The sequence below is a fragment of the Antechinus flavipes genome, chromosome 1 (genome assembly GCF_016432865.1).
Source record: "Antechinus flavipes isolate AdamAnt ecotype Samford, QLD, Australia chromosome 1, AdamAnt_v2, whole genome shotgun sequence".
In the NCBI taxonomy this organism is placed as follows: domain Eukaryota; kingdom Metazoa; phylum Chordata; class Mammalia; order Dasyuromorphia; family Dasyuridae; genus Antechinus; species Antechinus flavipes.
Window position 1 is genome coordinate 324,475,561 of NC_067398.1, and position 9,105 is coordinate 324,484,665.

The 9,105-nt window shown below is 36.6% G+C and overlaps 1 protein-coding gene across 2 annotated transcripts in view; it reads right to left on the reverse strand.

The window, feature by feature from the left end:
* Positions 1 to 9,105, reverse strand: part of GCNT1 (glucosaminyl (N-acetyl) transferase 1) — a 33,245-nt gene that overhangs the window by 3,832 nt on the left and 20,308 nt on the right. Inside the window, exon 2 of one of the 2 annotated variants that reach the window (XM_051966694.1) lies at positions 233 to 427. The exons of the other annotated variant lie outside the window; for it this stretch is intronic. The gene's annotated coding sequence lies outside the window, so the exon portion shown is untranslated. The remainder of the gene's footprint in view (positions 1 to 232; positions 428 to 9,105) is intronic. 2 annotated transcript variants of the gene reach the window in all.

Here is a 9,105-nt window from a genome sequence, read left to right on the forward strand (position 1 = left end):
GAGTTAATTACAGTGTAACATCAGGTTCAGCAATGGAATTCCAAGTAGCTGTTCTATAATGGGGAAGTTGGTGGGCAATTTTTGGTTCTGCATTTTATTTGCAAATACAAAGCAAGGTGAGATGTGTAAAGGTGATTACATTAACTTCTCTTTCAAAAACAAAAGTTAATTAGGTTTTTGAGCAGTAGAATAGAGAGGTCTTTGAGAAATTATGTGGATTTTAAGAAGGTACCTGCACTTCATGCCATTCCATGAGGAAGCTTTCATCATAACATTCAGTCCCACTGGAAGCCAAGCCCATCGATGCTTATGATGCCAATGGCGGCTGACATGAAAATTCAATGTTTCTTTCTGGCAATCAGATTTCTTAAACATGCTGGGCAGCAAGCAACGGCAATGTCAACATCAGATTTTTTGAAACAAAGACCTAAAAGTTTGTAAAACAAAATAATAGAAGAATATGAGCATATGGAAGGAAGGGCCTTTAACCTCCATCATCTTGATAAAGAGGGCAAAGTACCTATTTGGGGGAGGGGAGGGCACTATGAGATGGCTTGGAAAGAATTCTGTATCTGAACCCAAAAAACTGAGGATGGGATCCCTGTACTATCTTAACTGCTTTAGATCTTCTTTTACTCATGTGTAAAATGAAGGGGTTCAATTATAGCATCTTCAAAGTACCATCCAGTTCTGAATTTATGGTGGCAGAGTACATAAAACTCTGGACATGGAGTCAGCAAGACATGAATTTGATTGCTACCTCACACAGTAGATCAGTGTGACAATTTGACCTTTCATCTCAGTGCTTACATCATAGGGTTTTTCTGATGATAAATTGAGATGATATATGTAAATTTCTTTGCAAACTTTCAATGGTTATATAAATGCTAGCCATTGTTAGGTTCCTAATAGCTGCTCCCCCCAAAAAAATTTCTGAAATTATGTCCTTTATAAAAATATAGCTCATTTATTAAATAATTGCGCCTATTAAGTAGTAAATTTGGAGATACAAAGGCAATAGTGAAAAAAATTCCTACCCTCAAGAAGCTTATACTCAATGAAGAACAATTCAATATGAATAGAGATTTAAAAAGGAGGGCATGATGGGAAAGAGGAAGAGTAGAAAAGAAGAAGGGAGGTAAGGGAGCCTTCATTATGCACCTATATACTAAATACTGTGCTCAGTGTTTTACAAATATTTTCAAATTATTACAATCTTGTGAGGTAATTATAATAACTACCCCTGTTTGACAGTTGAGGAACTGAGGCAAGACAGAGGTTAAATACTTGTTCAGAACCACATTGCTACTAAGTGTCTGTGGCTAGATTTGAATTCAAGTCTTTCTTACCTCAGACCAGAGTTTGATCCACTATGCCAGCTAGATAATTAGAGTCAAAAGAAACATCCAAATAAAATATTCCAATAATAGTTGAAGTGGGAAGTACACTGTCAGTATGGGAAGAGGTACAAGAAAGACGACGTAGAATTTAACACAGAAATAATTTTTTTCTCTTTTTTTCCTCAAGAATATTTTATTTTTTCAAATACCTGTAAAGATGATTTTTGACATTCATTTTTGTAAGACTTTATGTTCCAATTATTTTCCTCCTCCCTTCCTTAACTTCCCCCTCCCCAAGACAATAAGTGGTCTTGTGTAGGATAAACATATGCAATCCTTTTAAACATATGCTTATATATGTCATGTTGTGTTGGAATCTTTACAAACTGCTAACTCATTAGAGTTGATAGATTATTGATCTGCTCTTACAAGAAGATGTTTTGGGCCAGAACCTGAAACAAGGTACTAAATAGAACTAATTGATACAATGCTTATGTTTGCACCTTTACTCATTGGAGTTCACACATTTGGGAAATTTCAGGGTTTAGTATGAGATATCTGAATTCACACCTCCCTTGAAGCTCTTAGGGCCAGAGAGCACTATGGGAGAAAAACCCATAATCCCTCTCTCTCATATTCCACAATTCCTCTCTCTCGTATAAAAGAAACATTTAGAGGCTCTCGGACAGATTTCAGCGGAATTACACCAGAAGCCCTCTTTCCGAGGCAAGAGAGATCCATTCCATTTTTCCACTTGGCTGGCTGGTGGCTGAAGAAAGCAGAGGCAGAAGCAAAGGACAATCTGCAAGAGCTCTTGGAACCAAGCAGAGAGAGAGGCCTCTCAACTAACTGGGCTACTTTGGAAGGAGAAAATAAACGTTCGTACTTTTATCACCTGGCTGCATTTTGGGTAATTGTTGATCTAAACTGATACTAAGGCTGCCTCCAGAAAACTCCCCCAAGAAACTTGCTTTCTCCCAGAGAGAACCATCTTATATTATTATTTATAAAGAAGAACAAGAACTCCAACAATGTGCAAGAAAAATCAGACCAAAAGGGGAAAAAAACCACAAGAAAGAAAAACAAACAAACGAACAAAAAAAATTACTATATTTTGCTCCACATTCAGTTTCCATAGTTCTCTCTCTGGACATGGATGGCTTTTTCCATACTAAGTCTACTGGAATCATCTTGAATTACCATATTGCTGAGAAGAGTCAAGTCCATCACAGTTGATCATCACATAATCTTGCTATTACTGTGTATAATATTCTCCTGGTTCTGCTCATTTCACTCAGCATCAATTTATGTAAATCTCCCTAGACTTTTCTAAAATTAGCCTGCTCATCATTTCTTATGGGACAACATTTCATTACATTCACATACCATAACTTATTCAACCATTCCCCAATTGATGAATAGCCACTTAATTTCCAATTCCTTGCCACTACAAAAAAACTGATACAAACATTTTTGTACATAGAGGTTCTTTTCCTCTCTTTTATGATCTCTTTGGGATACAGACTCAGTAGGGAGACTGCTAGATCAAAGCTGGAGCTAAATCTTAAAGGAAGATAAAGATTCTGAAAGGTGGTCAAATGAAGACATGTTTTGCAAGCAAGGAAGGTCTCTTGTATGATAGAGGCTGGAGGGAAGTTGAGTCTAATTTTAGACATTCTCAGTATTAGGATGTTTATAAGGACATATTCCATGAGAGCATTTGGAGATGTGAGATTGGAGTGCAGAGAGGATGATTGCTGGGAGCCACATGCATGGAGCTGATCACTGAACTAATTCTTTGGGAGCACATGAGGGCATCTGGGGAGGAAGAAGAATGCAGCCCCAGATGAGAACCCCACTAATATCCATTGGGTAGGGGCAGAAAATAGAGACTGTTTCACAAAAGCGACTGAAAACAAACAATTAGACAAGCAGAAAGAAGACCAGGAAAGAAGACTCACAAAAAACATAGGAGGAGAAAAGTATACAAGAAAAGGGAGTAGTCAAATATTGAAAGGGGTAAAAAGTCAAGGAAAAAGAAAGATAAAGTGAGGTCACTGCCTGTAATCTTAGGTATTTCAAATCTTACTTTAAAGTCTGCACCACACTTTTATGATTATTTCATAATAAGGCTAAAGTACTGCAGATGTCATATACCTGTTTTACAAACCATAGGCTCAAAGATTTTCAGTTGGAAGGAATCCTAAAGGTCATCTAGTTTGAGCCTCTCATTTTACAGATGAAAGTATATGAGCCCCAATCTTGCCCATGAGCACACAAAGAGCTTAAGGAACTTGCTTGGAATTGTCAGATGACTGCCTTTGATGACAAAAGTAGTTAGTATGAGTGGCTGCACTTATACATTGTTCTCTCTTGAATTCAAGCTCTATGCCCTTCCTACTATGTCATGCTTCTTTCCTAAACATTCTTATAAGCAAGATTCAAGAGTTTGCTGATGATGTTTAAGACAACTATTTCATTAAAATGCTGGGTTTACTATTACTTTCATCACTTAGAATATGTTTGAAAAGTGCCAATATCACAGTCAGTTACTGGTGTGAAAACAAGAAGTTTGTGGTATGGAGGCAGAATTATTGTCATTTGATTTTACAATTATTCACTCCTACAAAAAACAAAAACAACCCTGACCCAAAAGATAGATTTTTTAAAAATTATATTAAAATGAATAAAAATTAATTTTGTTTTGACAATTTTGCAAGTGATGTCATATACACAAAAGGAGGAAACTGTGGATCCAGACAAATATAAAATATATATCAAGAATCTTTTTTAATAAAAACAGATAGGAGGAAAGTGCTAACTATTCTAAACTGTTACCTTTGGGAAAAAGTTAGATGGAATAAAACTCTTAAATATATACTATGTAATAGGGATAAGGATGGTGATAATAATAGAGGCTAGCCTTATTATTTCATTGGTAAAGGGAACATTAGAGTAAGGATATTACATCTACAAATTCAAGGCAGCATTTTCTAGGTGATTCACTTGTTAGAGGAATGTCTTGAGTGCTGAGCCCCTCAAGTGATTTGACCAAGCTTGTGCAAAGTTTGTAACATGAGATTTTAATGTAGTTATTGTAACACTTCAAAGCATTAGTATTTTTTATATTCAAACACATAGTTATGTGGTAGTAGCAAGGCTCCATTGTGATATGATAGCAAGAATAAGCAAGAACACTAGATTTAACATCAGAGGTCTAGTTAAGTGGGAGACCCTGGTTCAAATATGGGCTCTACTACTTACTATTGGACTGTGTCACTTCTTATCTCAGATACTCCATTTTCTCACCCTTAAATCAAGGGAGCTGGATTAGATGGTCTCTTAAATTTCTTTTCAATTTTAGATCTTACGATTCAACAAAACTTTCAATTTTCATCCTTCTACTCAGTCTAGTCCTAATTTCTTGAAAAGTCCCAAGGGGGGGGGGGGGAATGTTAAAATATTTAGAAAAATGAGAGAGAGAGAGAATGAATATTAAAGGCAAGTAGTAATTTAAAATCAAAAACTACTGGGAAACCATGTAAATATTCAAATTTCTAAGTTTGAAATCAAGTGAAAAGTTGTGTTTCATTTATGCAACTGGGATCAGAAATGAAAAATGTTGAACAGACAATGTTTTCTCAAATATTGTGGCTTCTAAATGCATGAAAACATTTTTATAAGATTTGGCAAAAAAAGAGGAAAGAAGGAGAGGAAAAGAGGTCGGAAAGGAGGAGGGAGGGGGAGGAGGGAGGGAGGAAAAACGGAAGGAAAGAGGGAAGGAGGGAAGGGGCAGAGAGAGGAGAGGAGGGAGGGAGAAAGGAGGGAGGGAGGAAGGAAGGAGGGAGGAAAGGAGAGAAGAAGGGAGGGAGAGAGAAAGGATAGAGGAAGGAAGGAAGGAGAGGAGAAGAGGGAGGAAGGGAGAGAGGAAAAGAGGGAAGGAGGGAGGAAGGAAGGAAGGAAGGAAGGGAAGAGGGAGGGAGGGAAGGCGGAAAGGGCAGAGGGATGAAGGAAGGAGGGAGGGAAGGGATGAAAAGAAGGGAGGGAAGAAGGGAAAGAGGGAGGGAAGGAGGGAGAAAGGAAGAAAAAGGAGACAAATAGAGAAAAGAAATTCCAACCAGTGTTAACAATACACACAAGAAACAAGCATATCAAATGATAATATATATATATTTTTTGGTTTTTTTGGTCAAGGCTTATGATTTCATCAACAGAGGGAGCAGCTCCTTGATTAACATTTCATCTTCCATTTAAAATGTTAGAAAGTTTTCTGGGGGCAATGAAAAAAGAGGTTATCTAACTTGTCCATGACCATATAGTTAATGTTGTAATACTATTTGTTTAAGGCAAAACTTGAATCCATCTTTCTGAATCCAGTCAGCCCTTCATCCACTACAGCATGCTATACATATACATATATATTATATAAGAATAAGTTAAGAGAGTGGAAAACTGTGAATGTGCCATACTATTTTACCACTACTCCTGATCACTAACATTTATATAATGCTTTAAGGTTTACAAAGTGATTTAGTATGTAAGGATGTACTGTGAAAGCTCATTCCAGATAAGTAGATCAGCAAATATTCCACAAACTATAACATCCAGGACTTCATGCCCACAAACAGCAACATTAAATTAAAAAAAGAAGAATTCATGTAGACCATAAGAAAAATACAAACAACAGCCCTAGGTCAGTGTAACTGGAACCTTTGTTTGCTGACCTTCAATTTCACCAAAGAAGTACAATTTATTTTTTAAAAAAATGGGGGAAGGAAGGAAAAAAAGACAGGGTTGGTTAATGAAGTGGATAATTAAACAATGAAAAGTGCTGGAAAATTCTCAAACATACAGAAAAATAGGCTCTTAAATAAAGATCATTATTAGCTTAACAAAGCTCACAAAAGCAGAATTTGACTGGGAAAGGACATTAGCAGCTATCTAGTACAATGCAAACATGAAAAAAATAACCACTATCACATACTTGCCAAGTATTCATTCAGCCTCTTCCTGATGACCTCCAAAGAGGGAGAACCCACAAATTCTCAAAGCAACGCATCTCATTACTGCTCTCTCCCCTTCCCCTCCCCCCAAATTTAACCTAAATTTATCACTTTGTAGCTTTCACCCATTGCTCAATTTGGCCCTCAAGGTTCAACAAGAGTATGAATTTTCTTCTGCATGTGACATCTTTTCAAATACCAGAAGATAAGTATCATGTTCCTATACCTACTCTAATCTTCTTCTCTTTAGGCCCAGCAAGCCCAGCTCTCTCAACCAATCTTTACATGCTGATCAGCATCTGGGGTGCTTTGCTAAGTACAAAAGAAAGACAAAAACGCCACCTTTGCTTTCAAGATTAACATTCTAATGGGGGAGAAAAGTGCAAACAACTTTGTATATACAATATAAATGGGAGATATATATGTGAGATAGAGATCAAAACCTCACTAAGACTTATGAGATACTCTGATTTCTCTCTCTCTCTCTCTCTCTCTCTCTCTCTCTCTCTCTCTCTCTCTCTCACACACACACACACACACACACACACACACACACACTAAACACACACACACACTAAACACACACTAAACACACACTAAATGGAAAGTCTTAGACAAAAGATACTAGAAGTTAGGGGATCAAGAAAGGCTATTTTCAGAAGATAGGATCTTTTTTTTTTTTTTAATAACTTTTTATTGACAGAACCCACGTCAGGGTAATTTTTACAGCATTATCCCTTGCACTCACTTCTGTTCTGATTTTTCCCCTCCCTCCTCCACCCCCTCCCCTAGATGGCAAGCAATCCTATATATGTTAGATATGTTGCAGTATATCCTAGATACAATATATGTTTGCAGAACCAAACAGTTCTCTTGTTGCACAGGGAGAATTGGATTCAGAAGGTAAAAATAACCCGGGAAGAAAAAAAAAATGTAAACAGTTTACATTCATTTCCCAGTGTTCTTTCTTTGGGTATAGCTGCTTCTGTCCATCCTTGATCAATTGAAACTGAGTTAGGTCTCTTTATCGAAGAGAGAAGATAGGATCTTACATGAGTCTTGAAGAAGGCAAGAAAAACCAAAAAGTAGATGTAAGGAGGAAGAGTAGCCCAAGCCGCAAGTGAAAAGGCAGTCAGGAAATGGAGCAAAATGCAAAGAACATGACTAGACCAATATACCTGATATTTTGAAGGAGAAGATTAGCTGTGGGAGGGATGCATATGGAATAGTGAGAGATGCACACAAGAATTACCTGGTAAAATCAGGTAATGATGAGTGAATTCAATGGGTTACTTTCCATTTGCTGTGTGTGTGTGTGTGTGTGTGTGTGTGTAAGACATATGTGGTGGCCAGATGGCTCTCCCATCCATGGATTTCATCACATAATTCAAGCTACCTTTGGGGTATTTAATAATTCAGAATTTTTCAAATTAACATTTGACCAATACCAAAGATTTTTTTTAAAATATGGAACCAAATCTCTAGCATAGATACCCCCTTCCTTAACAGTTCCCTTCCCATCATAAATAAAATACCATGCTATATTACAAATTGAGTTTACTGAGGATAAAATCATGTCAGATAATTCACCTTTCACAGAAAATTTATAAGATAAAGGACAAAATAAGGTGATATATAGATCATATAGTGTAACTTCCTGTCATTTTGATAAGAAGGACCAATTTCTAAGTCCCCATTTGCACAAAGCCAATCATCAAATCCTCCTGATGCCAACCTCTCACTTATTAACCTGCTAATGAAATATATATGTACATGTACATAGAATCTATGTATCCACCCATGCATATGCACATCCCATTACATACAGATGCCATTATTCATGCAGAATGTGAACTAAAAATGTATATAGAGAAGATCTAAGTGGTAAGGGAAGGAGAAGAGAATTAGCATTTATTAAGTGCCTACTATGAGTCAGGCACTGTGCTAAGGACTTTACAAACATCACCTTATTTGATCTGTGCAAAAACTCTAAGAAGTAGGTGTTGTTATTCTCTCCATGCAGTTGAGGAAATTAAGGAAACAGGAAGCAAAGTGACTTGCTTAGGATCACATGGCTACTAAATGTTGTCTGAGACCAAATTTGAACTCAGATCTTCCTAAGGTCTTTCTAAGATGAGAGTTTGAAAGATTGATGAATTGAAACTGATAAGAGGACTCAAAGAGACAATGTGAATCACCTTTATAATTAATATGTTGCTATTATCAATGAAAGATATATTGGAAGGACAAAAAAGAATAAAAGATTATTCAAGCAAAAGTCATACTTTTATGCCACAAGTCAACAAGAACAGCACTATTCTAGATGAACTCAAAGAGCTCTGTTCCATTTTTGTGAATGCTCACCAACAGATTTTAGCACAGGTATATTTATTCCTAAGGATAGGGTCTTCTTAATGCATAATCCTGGGAAAATCACTTATCTATCTCAGTTTCCTTAATTGTAAAATGGGTGGTGGTGGGGTTAAATAACAGCATCTACTTGTAAGATTGTAGTAAAACTCAAATGAAATAATATTTGTAAAATGTGTCACACAGTGCCTGGCACATAGTAAGCATTTAACAAATGCTTGTTCCCCTCTCCCCCTTTTACTGTTATTGTAAAAGCTCATACTTATTATTTTTTTTTAAATATCCACTAGAGAGATTTACATGAACTAATGCTAAGCAAAACAAGCAGAACCAGGAGATCATTATTCACTTCAATAACAATATTATATGATGATCAATTCTGATGGACGTGG